Source organism: Schistocerca piceifrons, chromosome 1 (assembly GCF_021461385.2).
Source record: "Schistocerca piceifrons isolate TAMUIC-IGC-003096 chromosome 1, iqSchPice1.1, whole genome shotgun sequence".
Taxonomy (NCBI): Eukaryota; Metazoa; Arthropoda; class Insecta; order Orthoptera; family Acrididae; genus Schistocerca; species Schistocerca piceifrons.
In genome coordinates this window covers 1,023,282,141-1,023,308,920 of record NC_060138.1, presented here as the reverse complement: position 1 = coordinate 1,023,308,920, position 26,780 = coordinate 1,023,282,141, and positions in this window count along the sequence as shown.

The following is a 26,780-nucleotide window of genomic DNA, read 5'->3' as shown; positions in this document are numbered from 1 at the left end:
TGAAGAAACGACTTCAGCGTGTTCGTAGGCACAAAAATCTGAACGAACTTCTCCTTCTTCATGACAACGCAAGACCTCACACAAGTCTTCGCACCCGAGAGGAGCTCACAGAACTTCAGTGGACTGTTCTTCCTCATGCACCCTACAGCCCCGATCTCGCACTGTCGGATTTCCATATGTTTGGCCCAATGAAGGACGCAATCCGTGGGAGGCACTACGCGGATGATGAAGAAGTTATTGATGCAGTACGACGTTGGCTCCGACATCGACCAGTGGAATGGTACCGTGCAGGCATACAGGCCCTCATTTCAAGGTGGCGTAAGGCCGTAGCATTGAATGGAGATTACGTTGAAAAATAGTGTTGTGTAGCTAAAAGATTGGGGAATAACCTGGTGTATTTCAATGCTGAATAAAACAACCCCTGTTTCAGAAAAAAAAATGTGTTGCGTTACTTATTGAACTGCCCTCGTATATTATTGAAGTTTAACATGAGAATGCGTACATTTATTTCTACTGAGTTTTGATAAAAATGTGTCAGTTAATTGAGACAATGTCTGTGTCAACAAAGCAGATAGTTTAAACCTCTTTCCCTCAAATGTTATCCTTGTTCTTCTCCTTGTGGGACCAAGGGGTATGTCGCGGTGCAATGGAGTAAAGTCATGTTCATGATGTTGCAGAGAGCAGATATATTGAGTTGGAATTTTTGGCTCTCAGGGAGCGAATGGATGTCAAGTTTTGTCAACCAGAGGTCTGAAGTTTTTATAATACAATGAGTTTACAGTACTCTCCTTGTGTTGTCAAGAAGTTCGCCGGTCTCTAATTCTAATAGAGTAATCATACACACAAGGTTATCGCTGGATATGTGCAAATCCGTCAGATCTCGCGGTTTTTCTATCTTCTAAGCTTGTATCTTCAGACATGTCCCTTCTCTGCCGTGGTAGCGATCGGTTGTGGGCTCGTACAGATGTGACGGATGTGGTGCTGTAATGATGATTATTGGATTGCAGTAAAGAGCACACAGGTTAACTTTTTAATTGGATCCCACTTAATGACTCCTGTGGTTCTAATTACATCACATTTCATTATGCACTTAATACAGTGCACAAGATTTATGTTTATGGATACAGTTGTTCAACTGTGGGCAGATTACACTCAAATTATTTCAAACACACATATGTGACCACACTATAGACCGTCCACAACTACGCAATCATAAACAATATTTTTAATGTTAGTTCTCAACTATTGATGACAGCCACCACCGATTAGACCGTCTACTGTGCCCTCCCCCCCCCCCCCCCCCTCCCAGATTGACACTACCAGCCCTGGCCTTCGTGTTCCTGCCTACACGAGAATGCTTCTGCGTCGCTCGTTTGAGCCAGCGCGCCTTCACGTCAGGCCACGTCGCCAAGATGCCACGCCGGAGCTTCCACCTTATTCCGAAGCCGTATTGTCCCCCTATGCAAAAATTAGATTTTGCACAGTACTGCACAATATTATGAAGTCTTAGATACCTATCATACAACGTAAATGTTACAAGTTGAATCTGGAGACGTGCTCATTCCGTATGTTATGTGCTGGAGATTTACTTAGTTGTCCTGTGTACACCATCACGTTCGATTTTCGACGTTTTGGATCAAATTTCAACTGAACACTCCATTTGCACTGCGTGTTGTTTGTACATGTTTACTGTATACGGTCGCTACAATAACACCCTCACATGTATAATATACAAACAATGTAACGTCCACTTTGAACAATTATACATAACTGTGCTTAAACTGACACACAATATTTTGTTAGCGCAACGCAATCTGACTTTTAAAATTCCCTACAAAAGAATGGCCCTGACTAACATTAAACTATACCTTTCACAAATCACTTACCTCACAAAAATCTTCGCTGCTCAAGCTACTGCAATACAGCGAGCGCCACTACTGCCAGCTAAATAAAAGATTCAAACTATGGAAGGCACTAACTACTGATAGGGATAGTTAGCAAATCAAAGATATTAATAGAGAACAAACAATGTATTTACCTTGATATCATCATATATAAATATAGCAGTTCATGACAAATTTCAAAACTCCGCCATCTCTCTCCTCACATCCACCACTGCTGGCGGCTCACCTCCAACTGCGCAACGCTACGCGCTGTTCACAGCCAGCTGCCTAACACTACAATGGCGAGTATTACAACAATGCAAAGCAGCCACAGACTGCACACAGTACAGCCAGTGATTTTCATACAGAGGTGGCGTTACCAATAAAAAAACCTAAACAGCCTACTTACATAGAGAAAACATAAACAGCCTACTTACATAGCCCCCATGCTCCCCACAAAAATTTTTACAAATGGTGTTGGGCACTGGCCAATACAGATTTGACAAAAATTTTTCACAATTACACTAACAAAGATATAAAATGCACACACTTATTGATACAACGTTGGTCAAAAGCTAAAATTTTCTCACAGTCCACAAAGACAGTCCTGATCATTCATCATAATAGTAATTACAGTTTCTCATTAGTAAAAGAAATTGCACACAGAAGTAGTGGATTTCCATACAGTCTTGAAGAAGTAGTGTTGTCCTTCCAATGGAAAGACAGTGCTGACTCTTGACATGCTGACAGGTAATGGGCCACAACAGAGCAAACCCACAGCAGAGTCATTCGAAGATGATGAATATAGGTAGGTAGGTCATCACAGAGCAGACCCACTGCAGTCCTGGTAGAGAGTATTGGTGGGCCACCAGAGGTGCAGACCCACTCCAGTCCTTGTAGAAATTGTGGACAGGCCCACTGTAGTCCTGGTAGAGAGTATGGTATTGGTGGGCCACCAGAGGTGCAGATCCACTGTAGTCCTTGTAGAGATGGCCAGCAGCCATCTGTTGTGACTGTGCAGGTGCACAATCACCATCAAAGAGTCTTCTGGATAATAGAGCAAGTCCATAACCACCACTTGTGCACTCACAAAGTTTTTGGAATAGTCCTTAGAACCAGCAATGCCGTTATCCAGTCCCTTGCTGAATTATTAACACACGTGCAAACACTATCAGTCCCTACTTCTCACATATTGTCCATGTACTATGACCAACAGAAACGTGTGCAGTGAAATGTTACTTAATTTGAAGAACTGGTAACAATTACAATTTGGTAACGTAAAAATCGAAATAACATATACGTCAGTGTTCCAGGAATTATGACATGAGTACATACATAAAAGATCAGAATAACTTTCGAAACACCAACTTCACACATGAGCATTAACACAAAACAGAATAAATAATGTCTAAACATCTTTACAAAGTAAATAACATATTATTAATGCCAATTATATTCGAGGATAACAGTATTCCTCATCATAGTGAATATAGCTTAGTACTAGAAAAATTCTACAACATAAATCGTATTAGCTACACACATAAAGACAGGAAAAACACAAATACACAAGGGAACACAAACATATAGTGGGATAACACAAAAGGAAAGGACAGGGTTTGTTTTATTGCAGTATATTGCAAACAAAACTTTCTTTGCTTCTTGGAGATCTCCCTTCATTCATCATTATTCCCAAAAGTCCTATCTAAGCCTGCCTTCTGTATTCTGTTCACATCCTCTGTCAAAAATAGTTTTTCTCCACTGTACAGTATCCTTCTTTTTCGCCCAACCCATTTTCATATAGCTTCTCAACACATTTCTTCCAAGTCATCATGGTTAGTTTCTTATATAGTCTACCGCTCTTAAGCTAACTTAAATCTACTGAGCTCAGATGCTAAACTAAAGGACGAGGCAATGCAGCATCACATAACAAATCAACACAAACAGCAATGCAAAAAATGCAAATTGGCAAAGCTAGCAGCATAAATTAGCAAAAGTCAAATTCAATAACACTATGCCTGGCAAACAGCAGCAACTTATACCTAAACATGACATAGCGCAAGCAGAAAAACTATTACACTAAAATGGCCATGTCTAATACCTATGTCACATCTGAACATTAGAGTGATGCATCACAAAAATTTACGCTAGTAGATAAGTTACCAAATCGTAAAAAAATTATTTATGCAATTCCTGTGAAGGGAAATGTCTTTTTGTGCTCCCTCATTTGTTTTGGATAGATCATAAAATTATTTATTGGATCTGTAGCATAAAATATTTATATTAGTACATATATTAAATTTTATTTTAACCAATGCTGCAGCGCAGCTAGAAACTTGATATTAAACAAAATGTGTAAATAAATACATAAAGCAAGCCATATGGCATTTTTCTTAACTAGCAAGGCAATAGCTGTGAAATGTTTCTCATCGTTTCATTAGGCATTTCAGTAAATATCATAAATTACGAGCTCCACAGTATGCTTTCAACAAGGAGATGTCAGTAGCGCGGACAATGGCCATCCCTTTCTTTTTTTTTTCTACCTGTGCTTCTGACGAGGCACTCACACTAATGGCTTGTTCTCCAGGCGTCTGACACACCTGGGTGCCCACGACGCATTATGTGCAGGTGGTCACTTAACTTTCGTACGGAAATATTTACGACAGCAGTTTCCGCTACAGTGACAGTCTCATATAAAAATATTTCACAGGTCAAGAATTTGCGTTGCAAATTTGAAGAAATAAAATCCTATGAATATAACAGTGTCCAAAAAAATTTCGTCGGCATTGTGATACATTCACGCATTTACACACATCTCATAACTCTTAAAGTACGATTCTCGGTTTCCAACATCCTTTTTCACAAGTCAAGAGTCCTTAACTTCTTTCATTACTCCTTACCTTATTCGTCGACACTTCTTCAATATTGCATCATAACAGATAAGTAGCATAATCAAATAACTCATATAGCATCAGCCTATTAATCATAAACATACCTCAGCAGCATAATACACATTGTCGTCGTAAAAATAACATCATAACTCCTCAGTCAAATCTCAAAATCGTCGTAGCTTCCTCCAATAATTAAAAAAATTCTCTGCTCATGTCAAAAGTGTCATCTTTCTCAAACGTACTTTAAAAATCATGAATCCATACCAAATACATCATTCAAAGCTCTCATAGTATCACAATGGTTCCGAAAATATATGAACAGTTCACAAAGTACAAACAACATACAATTTTGTAAGTGTGAAGTTATCCAACGGTGTAATTACGTAAACGTCTGTCAGTGATGTAGTAAAATAAATGCTTGTCTCTCTCAGGTAAATAATCAGACAGCTGCGTAATTTGTGTGTTACAGAAATATGGTACCGATGTGTAAAGTTGTATAAGCAAATACCATATTAGCTAGGGTTCCTTGTGCTTGCCAAACACATGGTACACAAAGTAGGCGTGTACCCCCCTGAGGATTAATGTAATTATACCCTCAGGTGTTACAGATTACAGCAATGGAATGAAATGTATTACGGAAAACCTTTGTATTATTGTACTTCAAATATCTTTAAAAATAAATGTTTTAAGTACAAAATTAATCACTCAAATACGTGTACTGTAGCGCTAAATGTGCGTCTTGTTGCAACATAATCTGTGTGGAAGTGTCGTAGTTATCGTCTTCCGAAAGCTAAGTTATGCAGAAGTCAATGTACTTACCTCATAATACACAAAAGTAAAATGCTTTGCATATTAATGTCTTAGTTATTACGCTTATTGCCGTGATGAGGAAAGTACTGTGCTATAACGTATTGTTGTGCTACGGAAAAGGCAGTCTCATTGTAGCTATACCACAAAAGTTACTACTAAAACCTGTTTTACTTTCCAGAATAAAACAGAAAACTGTGCAGATATAAAACAGAAACACTGCAAAAGCAACATTGTAAATTGTCACTCATTAGTAGCGTCGTGATATAGTCGTGTAGCTGTCAAATAAACTGACCACTGTGCCATCTGGTATCTCACTGAAAGTACTTTAAATCCAGAATATATTTTCAAGTAAACCAAAATGTTGCATTAAAATCTCATTAGCAGTACTGGTAAATGTTCTAAGTATGTAAGCCTTATAGTCGTTCCATAATCATGCAACTAACAAGCAAGAATGTACACACACAATAACACTGTGACGTCTGTTCACTATGACAATGCATTCGTCATTTCTGTTTCAATAAGTTCTCTTGGTTCTTGACTGGATATTTAACTTCAAACATTGTTGCATGTTAACAGATTCTAAGCCTGACAAAGCATACTAGCAATGTAAAGTGAAAAGTTATATGGCAAAGACAAAGTTAAAAAGCAGATTATCTTTCAATAAACGGTTTTACATGTGAAGTGTGGTGCAATCCTTTACTCTTCCTAGTACGCAGACTTTCAACTTCAAAGCAATTATCATGTTGTTTACATCGGTAAAGAATGCTAAATCTTTTCTCAAGGCTAGCGTCTTTGTTATCTTTCCCTGAGCCAGCGGCCGCACGCGGCTGCCTGCTGTGCGAGTCATTGTCTGTCTCTTTGTTGGCGCGCGTCGTTATTGGGATTAGGAGACCTAACTTCTACAAATTCACTCTGACGAGAAGGCCCTGCTCTGTTCGAATCCCGCCAGTTCTGATGCAATTCAGATCTGTCGTTACGATCATATCGTCTGTCGTCATGTCGGTAGTTCCTGTAGTTTCTTTCTTGTCGGTCATGTGGTGGAGAATTTCTCCCGGAATCGTAACTGCGCGCTGAACTGTTGCGTCTGAAGTTATTTTGTCTCCCTTGATAATAATTGTTTTGGTTTCCATATTGTCTGTTTCTATGGTTATCTCTGTCATATTCATAATTACGGAAGTGCGATCTTTCTCTGTAACTATTACTTTGCCAGTGGTTGTCATACGGGTGGTGTCTGTTTTGGTCACGATTTACGTTGTGAGAATAGCCTTGTCGCGCCCAGTTATTATTTCTTTCATCGCGGAATTGCGACGGATGTGACCTGTAATTGTTGTATTCCTGTTTTCGCATCCGGCGACTGTCTGTGTCAATTTCTAATTCTTGTAGGAGTCCCTGAAATGCTTCAATGTCGTCTTTGCAACGTCCTGCTAAAATAATATGTCGTAAATGTTCAGGCAATTTGAGTAAGCAAATGCGGATGAGTTCTGAGGGGCTGTATGGGTTTGAAAGATATTGATTCTTATGCAACATGTCTTCAAAATATTTGATAAGACTGGAAAATTCAGATTGTTCAAAGTGTTTCATCATCATGATGCTATGTTTTACACGGTCTTGTGTAGCTTGAGACCAATATGCTGAGAGGAAGGCATGGTAAAACTCTCCTTCACTGTGGCAATCGTGAATGACCGACCGCATTCTTACAGCTGGTTCATTCTCTAAGTAGCCACACATAAATTCTAATCTGTGTTCTAACGACCAGTTGGGAGGAAAACAATGCGAGAATTGATGGAGCCATGCTTGTGGATGAATGTCGTTGCCAGAATTCTTAAATGTTTTGAATTTACGTGTAGTAATGAATAGCTTATAGTCAAAATCATCATGTCGGCGAGTCGCATATCGGTCATTGTTAGGTCGTGTCGGCTGTTCCATCTCAAAATTCGGTGCACATTGCCAATTTCTTTCATAACTTCCGAAATGCCCTGTGTTATTATATTGTGGCTGTTCCGTATTTCTGTGTCCCTCTTCCCGTATTGGGGCGCGAGTATCCTCTGAAATACGTAATTCTTGTATTACCTGTGTCAGCTGATCTTGTACTTCCCGGATTTCTCTTTTGTACTGTGTATTGATTTGATTTTGATTCTGTTTGAATTTTCTAATTTGTTCATACTCTTCTGTGTCAGTGAAGGCTACAGGTCTTGTGTCATTCAGATCATCATCTACCTTTGTAGATAAGTTAGGGACCTGATCCGAAAGTTCGGCTACTTTCTCCGATAGTGAACACATTTCCTCAGTGTGTTTTTCTGAACCAAGTTTCAGAGTGTCCATTTGTGTTGAAATCGAATCTACTGTGTCCTTTAAGTTTTCCTGAGTTTTTGCAAGTTGCGTAACCGAATCGGTAGATGCAACTGAGTCAATTTTTGCCCACAAGGTCTCATGATTTTCATGAACAGTGGTTTGCAGTTCTTTTATGGCTGCTTCGTGATTCTGTAATGCATTTTCATGCCGCGAAAAAATAGGTTGAAAATGCTCACAAATTTGTGTTTTTACGTCATTACAGACTTTTTGACATTTCGATTCAATGTTATGTAACTCAGTAGTTAAGTCTTCACGTGTTTGTTCAAGAGTTTGTTCCAATGAGTCTAACTTTTTAAGATTTTGTTCCACTGTGTCTAACTTTTTGAGATTTTGTTCCACTGTGCCTAACTTTTTGAGATTTTGTTCCACTGTGTCTAACTGTTGCTGTGTTTGTCTCTGGTGTTGTTCCATTGTGTCTAACTTTTCAAGCTTTTGTCCCATTTGTTGCATTAATTGTAATAACAATGCACTGGTGTCTGAAACATGTTCCTCAGTGCTTTTCGGCAGTGAATTTGCACCGGCAACATTCACATTTTGACAAGCGGAAAATGTGTCTTGACTCATTTGAAAAAACGGTGAGGACGCAAACCCTGAATGCACAGTATTTGCAAAATTGAGTCCTGTCATTTCGGATTCCTGAGGTGAGCTGTTGCCGAGCGATCGATCGATAATGCTTCCCTGTTCACTACCTGTTTCACTGTCTATACCATTATTTGACGCCCGCTCCATTTCCCTATGCACAGTTACCAAATTACCACTTTGAACGTCTGTTAATTCATTACACAGTGGTGCTGGCAAGCTACGCTCGTCGTCACTATTATTTCTCATTTTACTTTGGAGCCTAGTGTTACGTTTTTCACACGCCATTATTGTCACAATATTTCACGCGATAACACAGAAAAACACAATTTGAAGATCAAAAATAAGAGAACACATTATCATAGCACTGAAAATAATATCTAGTTAATTGCAAGCGCAGCTGCGAAATACTTGGTGCAAATCTACATGCATGCCACAACTGTTTTACTGTACAACAATGAAAGACTGCAACTACAAAGGAGATTTTCTCTACAATTACGCGCTAGCAATAAACAATAGCTACACTAATTTCACAAACTACAAGAAAAAAAATCAGAAGATTCCAGTGAGGTATCCTAGGCTAAGGGTCGACATATGTAACGTCCCCTTAGTACAATTTTACATAACTGTGCTTAAACTGACACACAATATTTTGTTAGCGCAACGCAATCTGACTTTTAAAATTCCCTACAAAAGAATGGCCCTGACTAACATTAAACTATACCTTTCACAAATCACTTACCTCACAAAAATCTTCGCTGCTCAAGCTACTGCAATACAGCAAGCGCCACTACTGCCAGCTAAATAAAAGATTCAAACTATGGAAGGCACTAACTACTGATAGGGATAGTTAGCAAATCAAAGATATTAATAGAGAACAAACAATGTATTTACCTTGATATCATCATATATAAATATAGCAGTTCATGACAAATTTCAAAACTCCGCCATCTCTCTCCCTACATCCACCACTGCTGGCGGCTCACCTCCAACTGCGCAACGCTACGCGCTGTTCACAGCCAGCTGCCTAACACTGCAATGGCGAGTATTACAACAATGCAAAGCAGCCACAGACTGCACACAGTACAGCCAGTGATTTTCATACAGAGGTGGCGTTACCAATAAAAAAACCTAAACAGCCTACTTACATAGAGAAAACATAAACAGCCTACTTACAACAAATATGAAACTATGTGGGGTTGAATGGTTTTCATGGGAATATTTTAATAAATCAAACGCAGAAATAATCCTTAGAATTTGATGTATAATTACCAATATTCATTTTTCCACATAATCGCCAACCCTCATTCATCGATTAATTTTACTATTTCCTCTGTCACCCAATGTTTCTTCGAAGCTACCTTCCTTATACCCCAGTTTTCCTTCCAAACATCTGTGATTGCCGTTTTTAGACGTCCATTCCTCTTCAACTGCACTACCTGCTGAGCTTTTCATTACCGCAGTATTAACATCAGAGAAGTTGAAGCGTTTCTCTTGATTTCTTAGTACTTCCGTATCCCACTTCTTTGCACTTTGAGTCTTCATGACTAGTTTCTTAAACTTCACCCAGCTCTTCATCAAGACTAAACTGTGATCTGAGTCTATATCTGCTCCTGGGAACACCTTACAACCCAATATCTGATTTAGGAGTCTTTTCCTGACTATAATGTAATGACTTGCGCCATAGGGTGGTGGGGTTTCGGTTTCCGCTGGATAGGTCAGGAGTCCACTATACACAGCAGGCGGCTACACGGGTAGCAGCGGTTGTGTGGCGTGGACTGGGCAGTTTTTTTTTAGGTTAGATGGCCTCGGGCAAGTACAGAAAGGGCAACAGCCTCAAAGGGTGCGGGGCAAAGTCAGGACATGCGGCGACCAAGCAGCAATAGGTATTGTAATTGTAAACTGTCGAAGCTGCGTTGGTAAAGTACCTGAACTTCAGGCGCTGATAGAAAGCACCGAAGCTGAAATCGTTATAGGTACGGAAAGCTGGCTGAAGCCATAGAGAAATTCTGCCGAAATTTTTACAGAGGCACGGACGGTGTTTACAAAGGATAGATTGCATGCACCCGGTGGTGGCGTGTTTTTTGCTGTTAGTAGTAGTTTATCCTGTAGTGAAATAGAAGTGGATAGTTCCTGTGAATTATTATGGGTGGAGGTTATACTCAACAACCGAGCTAGCTTAATAATTGGCTCCTTTTACCGACCTCCTGACTCGGCAGCATTAGTGGCAGAACAACTGAGAGAAAATCTGGAATACATTTCACATAAAATTCCTCAGCATGTTATAGTATTAGGTGGAGATTTCAATTTACCAAATATAGACTGAGACACTCAGATGTTTAGGACGGGTAGTAGGGACAGAGCATCGAGTGACATTATACTGAGTGCACTATCCGAAAATTACCTAGAGCAATTAAACAGAGAACCGACTCGTGGAGATAACATCTTGGACCTACTGATAACAAACAGACCCGAACTTTTCGGCTCTGTAAGCGCAAAACAGTGAATCAGTGGGCATAAGGCCGTTGCAGCATCCATGAGTATGGAAGTAAATAGCAATATAAAAAAAGGGCGGAAGGTTTATCTGTTTAGCAAGAGTAATAGGAGGCACATTTCAGACTACCTAACAGATCAAAACGAACATTTCTGTTCCGACACTGACAATGTTGAGTGTTTATGGAAAAAGTTCAAGGCAATCGTAAAATGCGTTTTAGACAGGTCCGTGTCGAGTAAAACTGTGAGGGACGGGAAAAACCCACCGTGGTTCAACAACAAAGTTAAGAAACTACTGCGAAAGCAAAGAGAGCTTCACTGCAAAATTTAAACGCAGCCAAAACCTCTCAGACAAACAGAAGCTAAACGATGTCAAAGTTAGCGTAGGAGGGCTATGCGTGAAGCGTTCAGTGAATTCGAAAGTAAATTTCTTTGTACCGACTTGACAGAAAATCCTAGGAAGTTCTGGTCTTACGTTAAATCAGTAAGTGGATCGAAACAGCATATCCAGACACTCTGGAATGATAATGGCATTGAAACAGAGGATGACACGCGTAAAGCTGAAATACTAAGCACCTTTTTCCAAAGCTGTTTCACAGAGGAAGACCGCACTACAGTTCCTTTTCTAAATCCTCGCGCGAACGAAAAAATGGCTGACATCGAAATAAGTGTCCAAGGAATAGAAAAGCAAATGAAATTACTCAATAGAGGAAAGTTCACTGGACCTGACGGGATACCAATTCGATTCTACACAGAGTATGCGAAACAACTTGCCCCCTTCTAACAGCAGTGTACCGCAAGTCTCTAGAGGAACGGAAGGTTTCAAATGATTGGAAAAGAGCACAGGTAGTTCCAGTTTTCAAGAAGGTTCGTCGAGCAGATGCGCAAAACTATAGGCCTATATCTCTGACATCGATCTGTTGTAGAATTTTAGAACATGTTTTTTTGCTCGCGTGTCATGTCATTTCTGGAAACCCAGAATCTACTCTGTGGGAATCAACATGGGTTCCGGGAACAGAATCGTGTGAGACCCAACTCGCTTTATTTGTTCATGAGACCGAGAAAATATTAGATACAGGCTCCCAGGTAGATGCCATTTTCCTTTACTTCCGGAAGGCGTTCGATACAGTTCCGCACTGTCGCCTGATAAACAGAGTAAGAGCCTACGGAATATCAGACCAGCAAACAGAACACAGCATGTTGTTCTCAATGGAGAGACGTCTACAGACGTTAAAGTAACCTCTGGCGTGCCACAGGGGAGTGTTATGGGACCATTGCTTTTAACAACATATATAAATGACCTAGTAGATAATGTTGAAGTTCCATGCGGCTTTTCGCGGATGATGCTGTAGTATACAGAGAAGTTGCAGCATTAGAAAATTGCAGCGAAATGAAGGAAGACCTGCAGCGGATAGGCACTTGGTGCAGGGAGTGGCAACTGACCCTTTACATAGACAAATGTAATGTATTGCGAATACATAGAAAGAAAGATCATTTATTGTATGATTATATGATAGCGAAACAAACATTGGTAGCAGTTACTTCTGTAAAATATCTGGGAGTATACGCACGGAACGATCTGAAGTGGAACGATCATATAAAATTAATTGTTGGTAAGGCGGTTGCCAGGTTGAGATTCATTCGGAGAGTTCTTAGAAAATGTTGTCCATCAACAAAGGAGGTGGCTTACAAAACGCTCGTTGCTCGACCTATACTTGAATATTGCTCATCAGTGTGGGATCCGTACCAGGTCGGGTTGACAGAGGAGATAGAGAAGATCCAAAGAAGAGCGGCGCGTTTCGTCACAGGGTTATTTGGTAACCGTGATAGCGTTACGGAGATGTTTAATAAACCCAAGTGGCAGACTCTGCAAGAGAGGCGCTCTGCATCGCGGTGTAGCTTGCTGTGCAGTTTTCGAGACGGTGCGTTTCTGGATGAGGTATCGAATATATTGCTTCCCCCTGCTTATACCTCCCGAGGAGATCACGAATGTAAAATTAGAGAGATTCGTGGCTTTCCAGCAGTCGTTCTTCTCGCGAACCATACGCGACTGGAACAGGAAAGGGAGGTAATGACAGTGGCAAGTGAGGTTCCCTCCGCCACACACCGTTTGGTGGCGTGCTGAGTATAAATGTAGATGTAGATGTAAGACTAAAATTTTCCCATATCACCCGGTCTTTTCCTAGTATACCTCCTCCTCTTGTGATCCTTGAACAGAGTATTACTAGAAGTTTATTGCAGAACTTAATAGTCTTTCTTCTCTTTCATTCTTATTCCCAAGCCGATAGTCTCCCGCAACCTTTCTTCTACTCCTTCCCTTACAACAGCATTCCAATCCCCCATGAATACTGGATTTTCATCTCCCTTTATGTACTGAATTACCCGTTCAGTACCCTCATGTACTTCCTCTACCTCCTCATAGTCGATTTAATAGTCACTGTTTATGGACACTATGAGAGCCTGCATAGTATATTCGGTCATAGTGACCATATTACAGCTGCCGAGAGACGGAAGAGTTAAGACTTGTGCCATAACTGTTGATTCTTTCTTACTGTGTTGCTGTTCTTGTTTTAGTGCCACTCTGTCAAGGAAGTGTGTAATTACCAATAAACTGCCACCCATTTTATTGAACCATAGCAGAAACTAGTTTACTGTCACGGGGGATGTTTCGGCTGAATTAATGCTATCACTCATTTACAACAATCCAGCACTGGTGATGAGGAATACTGAAAAGTGATGAAAAACTTTTCGACTGTCGCCAACGCTGGCAATGAGGAAACGTGAAAAATTTCGACAAGTAGCCAACACTGAGAAACGAGTAAAGTCAAGATTAATGATACTTTCTTCAGTTCTCAACACTGATAACGAGGCAGCAGGAAGGTCATAAAGATCCAGTACTGATAATGAATTACAGAAGTAATCAGGCAGTTTTATTCTCAATTATTTTCTTTTAGTGCATAGTTTATTTCATTAATTTTTGCGGCATAACTTGGTGGTTTAGAATTACTCCGTGGGTGGTCAGTTCTGGGAACTCGTCCTCCAACCATTCCTGCACTCGAAGAACGCGAGGACGACAGCCAACAACAACAACAACAACCACTGCAATTAAAAATGCTACAGTCACCCTTTCCGGCGCTCGATCGATAAGTGAAGGCTTCGAACAGCTATATCCAGCGACTAGAGCAGCATTACCTCATATCGGAAGCCAGGTGATTTTGCCAAACAATTAATTTTCATTGTTGTAAGTATGCCCCTCTGTAGTTCAACTTCATCATAACTTGCCACCTGCTTATCAGCCAGTGGCTCATATTCTGAAATTAACGAAACGCTTGCGAAATACTTCGACTCTCACGTTCACTCTGCTCCTGCCAGACAGAGTCTTTTTGAAATTCAGTCTTGATCGCACCACGTATGCTACAAGAACATAGGTGACCGGTTTCGGTCATATCGCATGACCATCATCAGACCCATGGCATCCTTCGAAGATGGTAGGTGGAGCACTCTTCTCAACTGTGAGTTGACATCGTAGCAGCTGAGAAGAGTGCTCCACATACCATCTTAGAAGGATGCCATGGTTCTGATGATGGTCATGTGATATGACCGAAACCGGTCACCTATGCTCTTGTAGTATACGTGGTGCGATCAAGACTGAATTTTAAAAAGAAAAATTTAAAAAAATTTTTTTGATCGCTGTTCCAAAAATGTTTATTAAAACAGTCTTTCTCAATTTTTCAGGCACTCAGATCAACGTTATTAGGAATGGATTATTCAGTTACAAGGCCTGACTAGCGACCATAACTTTAACTGTCAAAATGATCTATCTAAGAAATCTTATGCTGACTCACTAGTTGATTAAGAGGTTATCAGACACTCCCCTGTCCATGAATTAAAGGAGGACATGCTTATTCTAACAATCCCCGCTGTACAAACTGTCTGCCACTGATCAGGCCATACGAACAAACGCATGTACAGGATGACAATTTTTGAACAATATGAAATAAAATCGTCACAACTTCTGAACGGTTTGCATTAGGATGTTCAAACTGCACGGTTGGCCGCGGGGCATAATGGGAATTGATGTGCGCTGTATGGTTTGGTTTAGCGACAAAGCCCACTTTCATTTGGATGGGTACGTCAATAAGCAAAATGGGCGCATTTGGGGAACTGAGAATCCACATTTCGCGATCAAGAAGTCTCTTCACCCTCAATGGACGTATTACTTGATGGCACGGTCACTACCGAACGGAACCTGAAGGTTTTGGAAGATGATTTCATCCCCATCATCCAAAGTGACCCTGATTTCGACAATATGTGGTTCATGCAAGACGGAGCTCGACCTCATCGAAGCAGGAGAGTGATGTCCTGAGGGAGCACTGGGGTACTCAGCGACCACTGGCATGGGCCTCGACTGGCCGCCATATTCTCTGATCTGAACGCATGCTATTCCTTTTTGTGGGGCTGCAGTAAAGACAAGGTGTACAGCAATAACACCAAAACCATTGATGAGCTCAAAACAGCCAATCAGGAGGTCATCGACAGCATCCATGTTCCGACGCTTCAGTGGGTCATGTAGAATTTCGCTATTCGTCTCCGTCAGATCATCGCCAATGATGGCAGGCATATCGAACTTGACATAACCTACATCCAAATATCTGTAGTGATGTTTACATGCTGAATAAAGCATGTGAACGCCGATGCTTGTAACTAATTTACGTTTTGTTTCATATAGTTCAATAATTGTCGTACCGTTTCTGTTGAAGCAGTACAGAGTGATACGCTGACGTATTCGTTACGCGTCGACAGTTGACATGGCTTAGTGACCAGCGCAATTAAGCCCAATACAAATAGGGCGAGCAGTCAGTAGACAAATTTAGAAATACTAAATTACAGTCTCGTTAACTCTGTGCTGTAAACCACAAGAGAGACAATTCTATTAGAAACGACCAAACACGGGGCTGAGAGATGCAAAACGAAGCACAATGGACAAAAGACTCGGATACTCAAACATGTTGCAGTAGTTAATAATAAAAAGCCAAGTCATTTATGACGAACATGTCCAGATTCAAAAACTTTCACGGATGAAACACCTCATGATTGCCATCTTTTATGTCAATAACAAGTCTTTATTGGTAACTCTTCGAATTGACACAGGGGCGTGAGGTTCAGTCATTAACCTACAGACGTACCGAAAATTAGGATCTCCAAAGTTAACAGACTTTAATAATTAACTGATGATAGTTTTGCCGACGGTACTACTGGTGCTACATCAATGCCACTGCAGCGTAGTTTCTGCAAAACGCATTGCCAGAGAGCACTGCTTACCGGAAACAAATATTGACAAAAAAATGTATTTTCCGTGGCCACATGCAGTAGAATCCTAATCACGTCTGTGTACTGATTTTGCAGGACCGTTTCTCGGAAGCTACTGGCTCATCCTCATCAATGCTTTCTCCATATTACCCTTTGTGATGCAGACGTCATCACTATCTTCAACAAAGGCTATTCACGCTTTGTCTAAGACCTTCTCTATTGAAGGATTGCCGAAATCTGTAGTCACTGACAACGTCACACAATTTTCTTCTCAGGAATTTAAACTATTTTGTGAAACCACACTTCTGAACTGCACGGTTTCATCGTGAGGCCAATGTTCTAGCTGAAAGATTCGTACAAACTTTCCAGTCGCACTTGACGAAGCTGGTTCATCAGTACAATAACGAAATCCTTTATTGATCTTCTTCTCTCAATACAGTGAGTACAGAATCACTCCACATGATACACAATCTCCATCTGATAACGTACCTGGAAGACTGCAACGAACATTAATGTCAATTTTGAAGCTACTCGTTCATGCACAAGCCGAGATTCGATAAAAGTCAATACCAATTTTTAGGTAAGTGTTTTGGTACCCATTTCAGTGCGAAAGTATGAGAAAAAGAGAAGATTATTAGAAGTATTCATACAGCAGCTCGGAAATGTCATGATGACGTTAAATTTTCACCTAGAATAGCAACATGCCATACAAATCAAATTAGGCTGTTTTCTTTTACAGAATTGGAAGACCTGTACTCAGCCAGCCGTCTAAGAGCCCGAAAGTAGTCGGCAACTTCCCCGCCATTGCCTCGAGCAGCGTGGCCCAGCAGCAGACAGTCGACGATGGACTGATGGAAGTGGACGTAGCACCTGCCAACTTAGATCAGCATATGGACGTTGGTATGGCGAACGCTTGACCGGTCGCCTCTCACAGTGGTTTTGCTTGGGTTTCCCATGGTGTCGCGTTCGAATGCAAGGAGAGCAACAAGCCTGCCCCCAACAAATATGCGCGCCGGCAAACAAGGAACCAGAACCCTAATGAAGCCAGCCAGCGTCATCAGCTTCCCCCCCCCCCACCCCCCGCCTCCCCCCAGGGGAGTGTGTTGTGTACCTGGCTCAAGAGGGACAGGAGAACACCAGCAGTTCCTGCAGTCACCCTAGTGTAGACAGTACCAGCATTTCCTGAAATTATCCTATGGAGCACAGGTCCCTGAGTTCCGATTGAGAAGAATACTGTTCGACTTGGCAGTAGCCATTTAGGGACAATAGGAGTGTCTTTCTTTCTTTCTTTAGCTTGTGCCTTGTCCCAAAAGGACGCAGGGTCGGCTTGGTTAATCGGATTTGGCAAGGTTAATTGAAGGGGTGGCCGGATGCCCTTCCTGCCGCCTCCTCATACCCCCCGGGACGGAATTAGTGTACCCCAACTGTCTGTGCCCAGTGTAATCCATGGAATAGTGCGAATGTGTTCAGATGTCTGCGAGCCGTATATCTGAGACGGGATGTGGGGACCAGCCCAGTATTCACCTAGTGGGATGTGGAAAACCGCCTAAAAACCACATCGATCTGGGGCCGGTGCGCCTATCTGAGTCCAGGAAGTGGCGCATTAGCGCTCTCGGCTAACCTGGAGGGTCTTAGGGACAATAGGAGTGTCTGCACAATAAACTCAGTTGTAGGGAGTGCACAGTAGCCTGCCAAGAAACGGCTAAGTTATTTAGATTCAATTCCATCACATAAAGAACAGAGGGTTCATCAAATCACCTTCAAGCTACTGCTTTACCGTTCCACTCTCGAACAGCAGTTTGATAAAAACGAACACTTAAATCCTTCCGTGCGAGCTCTGATTTCTCTCGTTCTATTATGATGATGTTTTCTCCATATGAAGGTGGACGCCAACAATATATTTTCTCTACATAAAGAGAAAGTTGGTGACTGAAATTTCATAATAAGCTCCTGCAGCACTGAAAAACGCCTTTGTTTTAAAGCTGCCACCCCAATCATATCTATGGCCCTCTCTCCCCTGTTTCGTGAAATACAAAACGAGGTGCCCTTCTTTGAACTTTTTCGATGTCCTCCGTAAATCCTATCTGGTGCGGATCCCAAACCGCAGAGCAATATTCCGGAAGAGAGCGGACAAGCGTAGTGTAAGCAGTCTCTGTAATTAATTTCCACTTTTTGCATCATATAGATATATTGTCTAAATCGTTTTGCAATTGGTTTTGATGATATGACTTTACAAGAAGTGACAGCATTATCTGCAGACAACCTAAGAGGGCTGCTCAGATTGTCTCTTAAATGATTTATGTAGATCACGAACAGCAGAGCGCCTGTAATACTTCCTTAGGGAGCACCAGATATTACTTCTGTTTTAGTTCGAGGCTCCCCGTCAGTTATTAAGAACTGTGGCTTCCTGACACAAAATGACGAATCCAGTCACACAACTGTGACGATATTCAGTCAAACTCCTACGAAAGATAAGTAAAGTTTTGTATCATAGCAGTTAATAAACTTAATTAGTTATTTCTTATTGTGTCGCCACATTTCTGGTCCAGTGCAGCCCTATCAAAGCAAGTGGTGTGCAAATTGCCACCCATCTTACTGAACTATAGTGAAACAATTTTTCTGCTGTCATGAATGTTTCGGCTCAGTTAGTAGTAACATTCAGTTAGAACAACCCAACAATAAAATCATAATATGGTAATTAGAACCAAAAGGTAATTCAACCTTACGAAACGTGCGCTGCAAAAAGTTATTTTCTACTTAACAATAAGAAAATAACAAAAACCTATAACATAGTAACAAATCTGTGCTCGTCATACACTGTCCAGTCACATTAATATGGCACCGTCTATGTTATACGTCTACTTGCAATAGCCACTCACAGGCGGTAGATGGCACCACCAGCAGTGTGTGTGTTTAGGGGAGGGGGGGGGGGGACATGGTAATAAGTGCATTCATTGTCGTAACGTGAAACGGAGCGATTTATCACACGTCCTAAAGGGCATGATCATTGGCTTTCGGGCAAAGGGTGGAAACATTTCCAGAACAGATAAGTTTACTAAGCTGTGGGTGAAGTGTACCGTGCATGGTAAAATGGCGCTAGCCAAAACTGGCGCCGAGGCAACTGTAGTGTATCACGAGTCATAGATGACAGCAGTAAACGACAGCTGAGCAGATGTGTACGGGTGAATAGAAGTGAAACTGTTGAGCAGCTTATCTCCCAGATGAATCAAGGGGCTACCAACGACAATTCTGTGAACTTTTCTGCTTATGGGCCTCTGCAGCAGGGGCCTGGTTCGTACACCAGGGCTGACTGATGTTCACTGGCGACGAAGGCTGGAATTTGCACTGTAATACCGCAACTGGTTGTCCACTGAGTCGCGACAGGTAGTCTTTTCAGATTAATCGCATTTTGTACTCCATCGCTCAGATGGCCGTCGGCGTGTACGGCATTAAATGTTGAAATCAAACAACCTACAAAAACCAGGGAACGTTTTCGTGGCATTCCCTGGGTGATTTTGTCTTCCTGGGAGCCACAATCGATCAACAGAAGTGTGCATCTATCCTTGCAGGCAGTTTGTTGTTCCTCGGCATGACAGCGTCTACCAGCAGGACAATGCAACATGTCACACTGAACCGTAAATTTACTTTCAAAATCTTTTCTTAAAGAATTTACTTTATTTACTAGCGATTCATCAAGAACATTAACACATTTAATCACACTAGGTGAGCGTGGAAGTAGTTGCCAGGAAGTAACTGATGTAAAATGAAATTACTTTTAACAAATGTGAATTTTATTCCTAAAAGCTTTTTCAAAAACAGATTTAAAGTTATAAGCAGAAAAGCATCCTCGAAATATCAAGTTAAAATTTTATTTAGAGGCAGAAAGAACAATATTAACAATATGAGCCTTCGGGCTGAGAAGCTTGCCCGCTCCCTTTCAACACGGCCGTTGTCATGACCGCTCACAACAACCTCTGAAAGAGTACACTGGTGCAAATCTGCAACACACCAGATTACTTTAAACTAAAATTTTTTAACTACTCACACAAACACGTAAACTGTGCACCCCGTAAGAGGGATGGAAATGGAACAACACTCAAATTATTTGCTACCAAAAGTGCAAATTTTTTTTAAAGGACTCTTACGGCGGAAGGGTGGCAACCTTATACCCTAAAATGACTATTTAAATAAAAGCCATAAAATGCAGAATTACATAAAATGTAGAACATGCTCTACGTTACACATATACCACCTCGCAAGATGATAGGCAAGATAAAAACATATTTCAAGAATTCGGCCTTTAAGCAATAAATTCGTTAACACCGAATCCGACAAACATGACAGAGGCAGCTATTAACGTATGGCAGATTGACAGGGGGGGGGGGGGAATTACTAAACAACCCGAACCGCAGATTGCTCTAAACCTCCCCAATTCCACAAGGGAAAGACGAACCACCCAATTCACAAATAACCACCTTCCCGCGGGTGGGCAAACGGAGAAGAATGGTGGGACGACCCCAAAACAAAGCGGCTGGTGACCTCACCAGGAAAGCAAGTACAATTTAACAAGTAAATGAAACAACATATCTCCAGTCACTTAACTTCTAATAAACTGTGATTTCAGGCGAAGACCTGGCGCAGCATCCCCAACGGTCTCCCGAACCGTCCGCTGCCAGCCGCTTCAAGGGGACACAGGAAGGCGCGCCGATCTCCCGTCTCATGGCGTCGCAGCTCGCCCCGGCCAGCCCGATGTCGTGGTTTCGCTCCTGTTGCTCTCGTGTGAACCGCGAAGCCACTATTCCTTTCTATACGGCGCTGCCCACTGGACTCACGTGGGGACCTCACATGCGCCGACGCTCAAGGAGGACAAGTCATCTCGTATCTCAGTGCACGACCGACCAACCGACCGATTCAACCCCAATGAGCGTTGCCCGAGCAACTCGAGCAGACTGGCGGCCTAACGCGCAGACTCAGATGTAGGAACTCAGCCCCGACAGGGCGACCACTAGCTCAGTTCTGTTACTCGCGGAGTGGCAAGAGTCTCAATTTCTGGCTTTAACGTTTGATCCAAACGACAGACAGACACTAACTGCCGCAAAAATGCAAACGAGAGACAGACCAACAACTGGTGACACCAGACTGACCCAGCCTCACTCCGACTGACCCCCTGCCGAGCTGATAGCGTCCCTTAAATGCACGTGAACAGGCAACCTTTCCATTTTCCCACCAGAGGGAGACACCAAAGCTGCGATTACCACAGCGGCGCCACCGCCAGAATCGGAGGGCGACTGCTTCACACAACGTGCTGCGGCGCGCTCTTCAAAACAGCAATTTTTTACCACGGCTCACACACAGCTGGCAGTGTACGTGTGTGATTCCAAGAGCACCAAAATGAGTTTATTGTACCTCCCAGGTCACCAAACTCCCCGTACTTAAACCCAGTCCGGAATCTGTGGGACCATCTAGATCAACTGTAGGTGTCGCGGATCCTCAACTGAGATAACTAGAGCAGCGGCCCACAGCACTGGAGTCGGCATGGCTCCACATTCCTGTCAGTGTCTTCCAGAAGCTCACTGGCTCTCTTCCTGTATGTCTCGTGCTGCAAAAGGTGGTTATTTACGCTTTTCACAGGTGCTCACATTAATTTGACTGGACTGTGTATAACTCAATTATTGCATACATAAAAATTATATATGACAGACTATCGAAGAAACTTCATAAACAAAAATCAGCGAAACGCGTATGGCACAAAACGAGAAACCTTTCATTTAGTTGCACAGACGGACCACACCTAAAAAAAGGTAGACGCAACTAAGGAACTACGGAAAACATAAAAGACGATCATTTTATGCTCTATTACCATTATCAGTCTATAATCTCAGTTCCATATTGAATTTGGAACAAAGGAAATGATCAATCCAATCATAAAAATGTTTAAGTCTTTATCTGTACTCCGCAACCACCACATGGTGCATGGTGGAGGGTACTTAGCGCATAACTATAATTTTCTCAGTGTATTTGCTGATAGTCCACATGTTATCGGATTTCTCTACTTTTCACGCCGTTGGCAGTATTCGAGATGCATGTAACTGGAATTAGCGCAATTTTTGACCTGTGTCGGAACCTCTCTCAGTTCTTTATGCTCTCCACGATGCACAACGCCTTTCTTGTAACGTGTCCCACTGCAGTCTGTTCGGAAACTGCGTAACACTTATTCTTTGAATCATTTATAGTTCATCTTCAGAGAAGTCATCCGATATCGTGTGCTTACGTGGTTGACGGAGAATCCTTGGAAGTAGTCACACTAGAAGTTCTTGTCCAGAGCGATGTAAAGTGGGACAATCACATAACACGACGTGAGCAGGTAGAAGGGGAGTAATCCTGAGGAAGCGCTATACGGAACGAAAGAGGTCACATACAAATCATTCTACCAGTTCTTAAGTGTTGTTTGTAAGGATAGGAACAAGTTCAGTCAACGGAAGAGGTAGACTCTTTTAGCCTTGGTTCCAATGCAGAATTAAATTCCCTGAAAGAAATAAGTTTTCCTCACTGACGTTTTGATTATTTGAAATAAATACTTTACATGTATTTCATTCCATATGAGACTAGCTTTTACCGCTTCTTTGGGCATTATCGACAGACATTCATTAAAATCACGTTATATGCTTTCAGCATGTCATAAGCAATACAACAGTGTAGAAAGAACGATGCTTAAGAATGTACTTAGTAATGATGCATGAAATGTATTCGCAATTTGTAAATACGATTATACCTTAGCTGTACCATTTGTTACTCCAGAACATTGTTCCATATGACGTTATTGGATGAAAATATGGAAAACATATTAACTTATTGATTTGTCTCTCCCCAAGATTTTCAATGATTCTAAGTGGAAATGTGGCTGAAATTAGTTGTTGTAGGAGTTCCTATTGTGATTTTTCCTGTTTATTTTCTCATCAGTATGGATACCTAATAACTTTGAAGCATCTGTCCTACATATTATTTCCCCAATGCATGTTACACTTACCATTGATATAATACTCCTACAGGTGCAGAACGAAATATGTAGCGTCCTTTTAAAACTGAGGGTGAGACCATTCGCAGAAAAAAAGTGACTGATTCTTTTAAGAACATTGTTTACCATTTCTTCTGTTTCTGTATATATGCTTTATTTTATTATAATGCTAGTGTCATCTACAAAAAGAACTAATTCTGCTTGGTGTATATTAGACAGAAGATCGATTACATATCTGAAGAGTAGTATTGACCAAGGACTGAGCTTTGAAGACCCCATATGTGATTTCTTCCCAGTCAGAACAATGTCTACATACTGTATTGGTTGTATTACTAAGTAGAACTTTCTGCATTCTTTTGGTTAGATACTACATTATCCATTGCTTGGCTGTACCATCAATTCCATACACCTTCTATTTATCTAGAAGAATACTATGATTCACACAGTCAAATGCCTTGGATACGTCTCAGAAGATCCAAACGGAACTACTTTATCGGTGCTTGGAAAATTTGGGAATGAACATGTAGCTGCACCACCGTTTAAGATGGGAACAGGTTAGCTTTGGTGCAATATTTTGGAGCACACAAGTTACAGCCAGGCACAGACCTGTTGAGAGTAAGTTTCGCTACCAGCGGTTGAGAAGCGCAATAGAGGTCACAGGGCCGTAGACCTACTGAAAAGAGTAAATGCAGCAGTTTGAATGACTCAAGTTACACGCAGAAGGGGCCCACTGGCCCAACCCAGATGTTATGAGTACATGACTCAGAATGGTGCATTAGCAGAACAGAGGCTCACAGCTGCGTATAAATAGGCGCCAGTTCACTAACAAGCCATTCAAGTGTGAGAGCTCTCCTGGATGGCGGGGCGTGTCACACTGCCAGCTACACGCAGCAGCAGATGAGGTTCCAGCATTCCAGTCCATGGCGGGTCACTGCTACGACCCTCTGAGGCCAACCTGGGGTCCACAGAAAACCATCAGCAGACCATGCCACGGCTCACTACTGTGGGCAGTCTTGTTGGCTCCCAACACATGCTGGAGGCATCCCTAGGCGAGGACTGCAGATTCGGACACCGGATTGCAGGCGCTTGTTGTCGCCACTATCGTAGCCACGCCGGAGAGGAAGCACGCTGCGGGCCACCTTGAAGCTCCCCAAAGGGGCAGCGCTGAGGCGGTAGGGGCAAAGACCACTGAGTTGACTGCCAGCGCAAACTGACGTCATCACAACTCTGCAGCCGTACAAGGCCGACACACAGCAATGTGCTGCATGGGTCGCTGAGGCAGCCATTCCGACCCAAGCCGTTTTGCAGACAGCAAAGTGGTGTCCTCAGCATTGTGGGACCTGGTGATGCAGCCTGAGGAAGGGGAGCACTGTAGCTGGAAATAATGAATCACTTGGGAAACTCGGAAGAGTTTGAATATAGCTCATCCTGACAGCCCATCCTCATTGTACATACCTTCTACATTTGATGTCAGAAGAGCAGGCGTTGTCTGTACAGTATGATGTTTGAACCCACCGCCTGCATCACAGTCACAAAATGTGGTGAGTGTTGACCAGTTTTTGTTTTTGACTGTTGGACGTTTTCTTTCTTTTCTTTTTGTTTGCGTTTTGAGTATGGCTCCTAGCAGGTGATTTAAGATATTTTGCAGAGACATATTTTTTTTGTCAGAGTAAGTGTTAGTGTGTTTGGGGCAGTAAGACATTGTTTTTCGTGGCATTTGATTACTTTTGTATTGGTATATGATGATAATGAATATGATGATATGGAGCTGTAAGAATGTCGGATTATTCTTGTGCTTAAATGTCTTGTTTCAGGACTAACTGGGAACGAAAGCAACACAATGAGAGAGTCAAGGCCGCAAGGCGTGTCGGAACCAGAAGCGGTACGGATTTTGTTGGAAAGGTAGCACAATTGACAGCGGACAGTACGCAGTTGAGAAGTGAATTAACATCTAGAAGTGAGCGGAAACCGCATCGGATCAGTTGTTTTTCCCTAAGGTGTCGGAAGAGACTGATCCAGTCACTGCGAGTTTGATTATTCCGTTTTCTGGCAAGGCAGCTGAGGATGTGCGTCGTTTGCAAACTTCAGCTGTGATGAATGGTTGGTAGGATGAACAGTTATTACATGTAGCCAAGATTAGATTAACAGGTGAACCAAAGACTTATGTAAGGTGTTCTGAGGCCTTAAGGAAGGCAGGACAGTTTAAGGAGTTGAAGGAGGGGCTTTTACAGAGGTACAAGGAACAGAATAGCGCTTGGTACTTAAGGGAGAGGTTGAGAACAATGACGAAGAGGCAAGGGGAGATAGTAAAGAAATTTGCCGACAGGATAAGAGAAATTAATGACTATACTTACGAGATGTGTCAGAGCGATGAGACAAATGGTGTTCTATTACAGGAGGCCGAGCAAAGGGCACTTGATGTGTTTTTGAGGGGATTACCGGCGCATTTGTAGCGGAAAGTGCGTGAAGGGACCCCGAGAGATTTGTATTCGGCCACTCAGCTGGGAATTCAACGTGAGCAAATAGACGTGGTAATGGGGTACGTGATAAACAAGCAGTGTTTACAGCGGGTATAAAATGATATAAGTGTGGTCGTACGGGATATGTGCAGAGGAAATGTGCCAAGTCACCGAGAAAGAGAGAAAGGGGTGGAAATCAGCAGCGTGGAAGATGGAGGAGTTAGTAGAGGTGGACAATCGTTAAACGGCAGAAGGGGCCTAAGACCCACCTAAGGGAGATCCCATTTAATTTCAATGCTACGAATATGTATGCAGAGGTGGAATGTTCGGTGGTATTATCTATAGGAAATAAAAAGTTTAAGATTTTGTTGGACATAGGGGCGCAAGTGTCAGTGGCTACTAAGAGTTTACTGGGACGAAGAAAGTTAGACCTGCCACGTTATAGGTTGCGTGGAGTTGGACCTAAGGATGTCACACCTTGGGGCCAATGACAGTTGACTTTCGCATAGGGAAAGTCTGATGTGATGCATGCATGGAGATAGTACCATGGGTAAGCGAGGGCTACGACATGGTCCTACGAGTAGATTTCTTGCATCAATATCATGCCAAAATTGACCTTGAACAACGAAGTGTGGAACTTGGTGGAATGTTATTACAGCTAGGGGAAACTGTTGTCGATGCAGAGCTGTCGTGAGGGGCGTAATGAACTAACCAATTGAACCGCATGAGTGTGTGTCTAGTGGCACCTGGAAGTCGCTTTGGGTAAGTGTAGGGTCAAATCTACCTGAGTGTACGGTATGTGTTACTAAACCATTGGAGGATAATGAATTTTTGGATCCATTAGGTTGTTTTGTGAAATGTAGTATTGTACGCATACAGGACGGAAAACGGCGGGCGAGTAGTCCCTGTGAACGTGGACAATTTGAGCGCTGTAGACACGAATTTGGTAAAAGGAGTTTTAGTAGCGAATTTGGACGTACCAGATGACGAA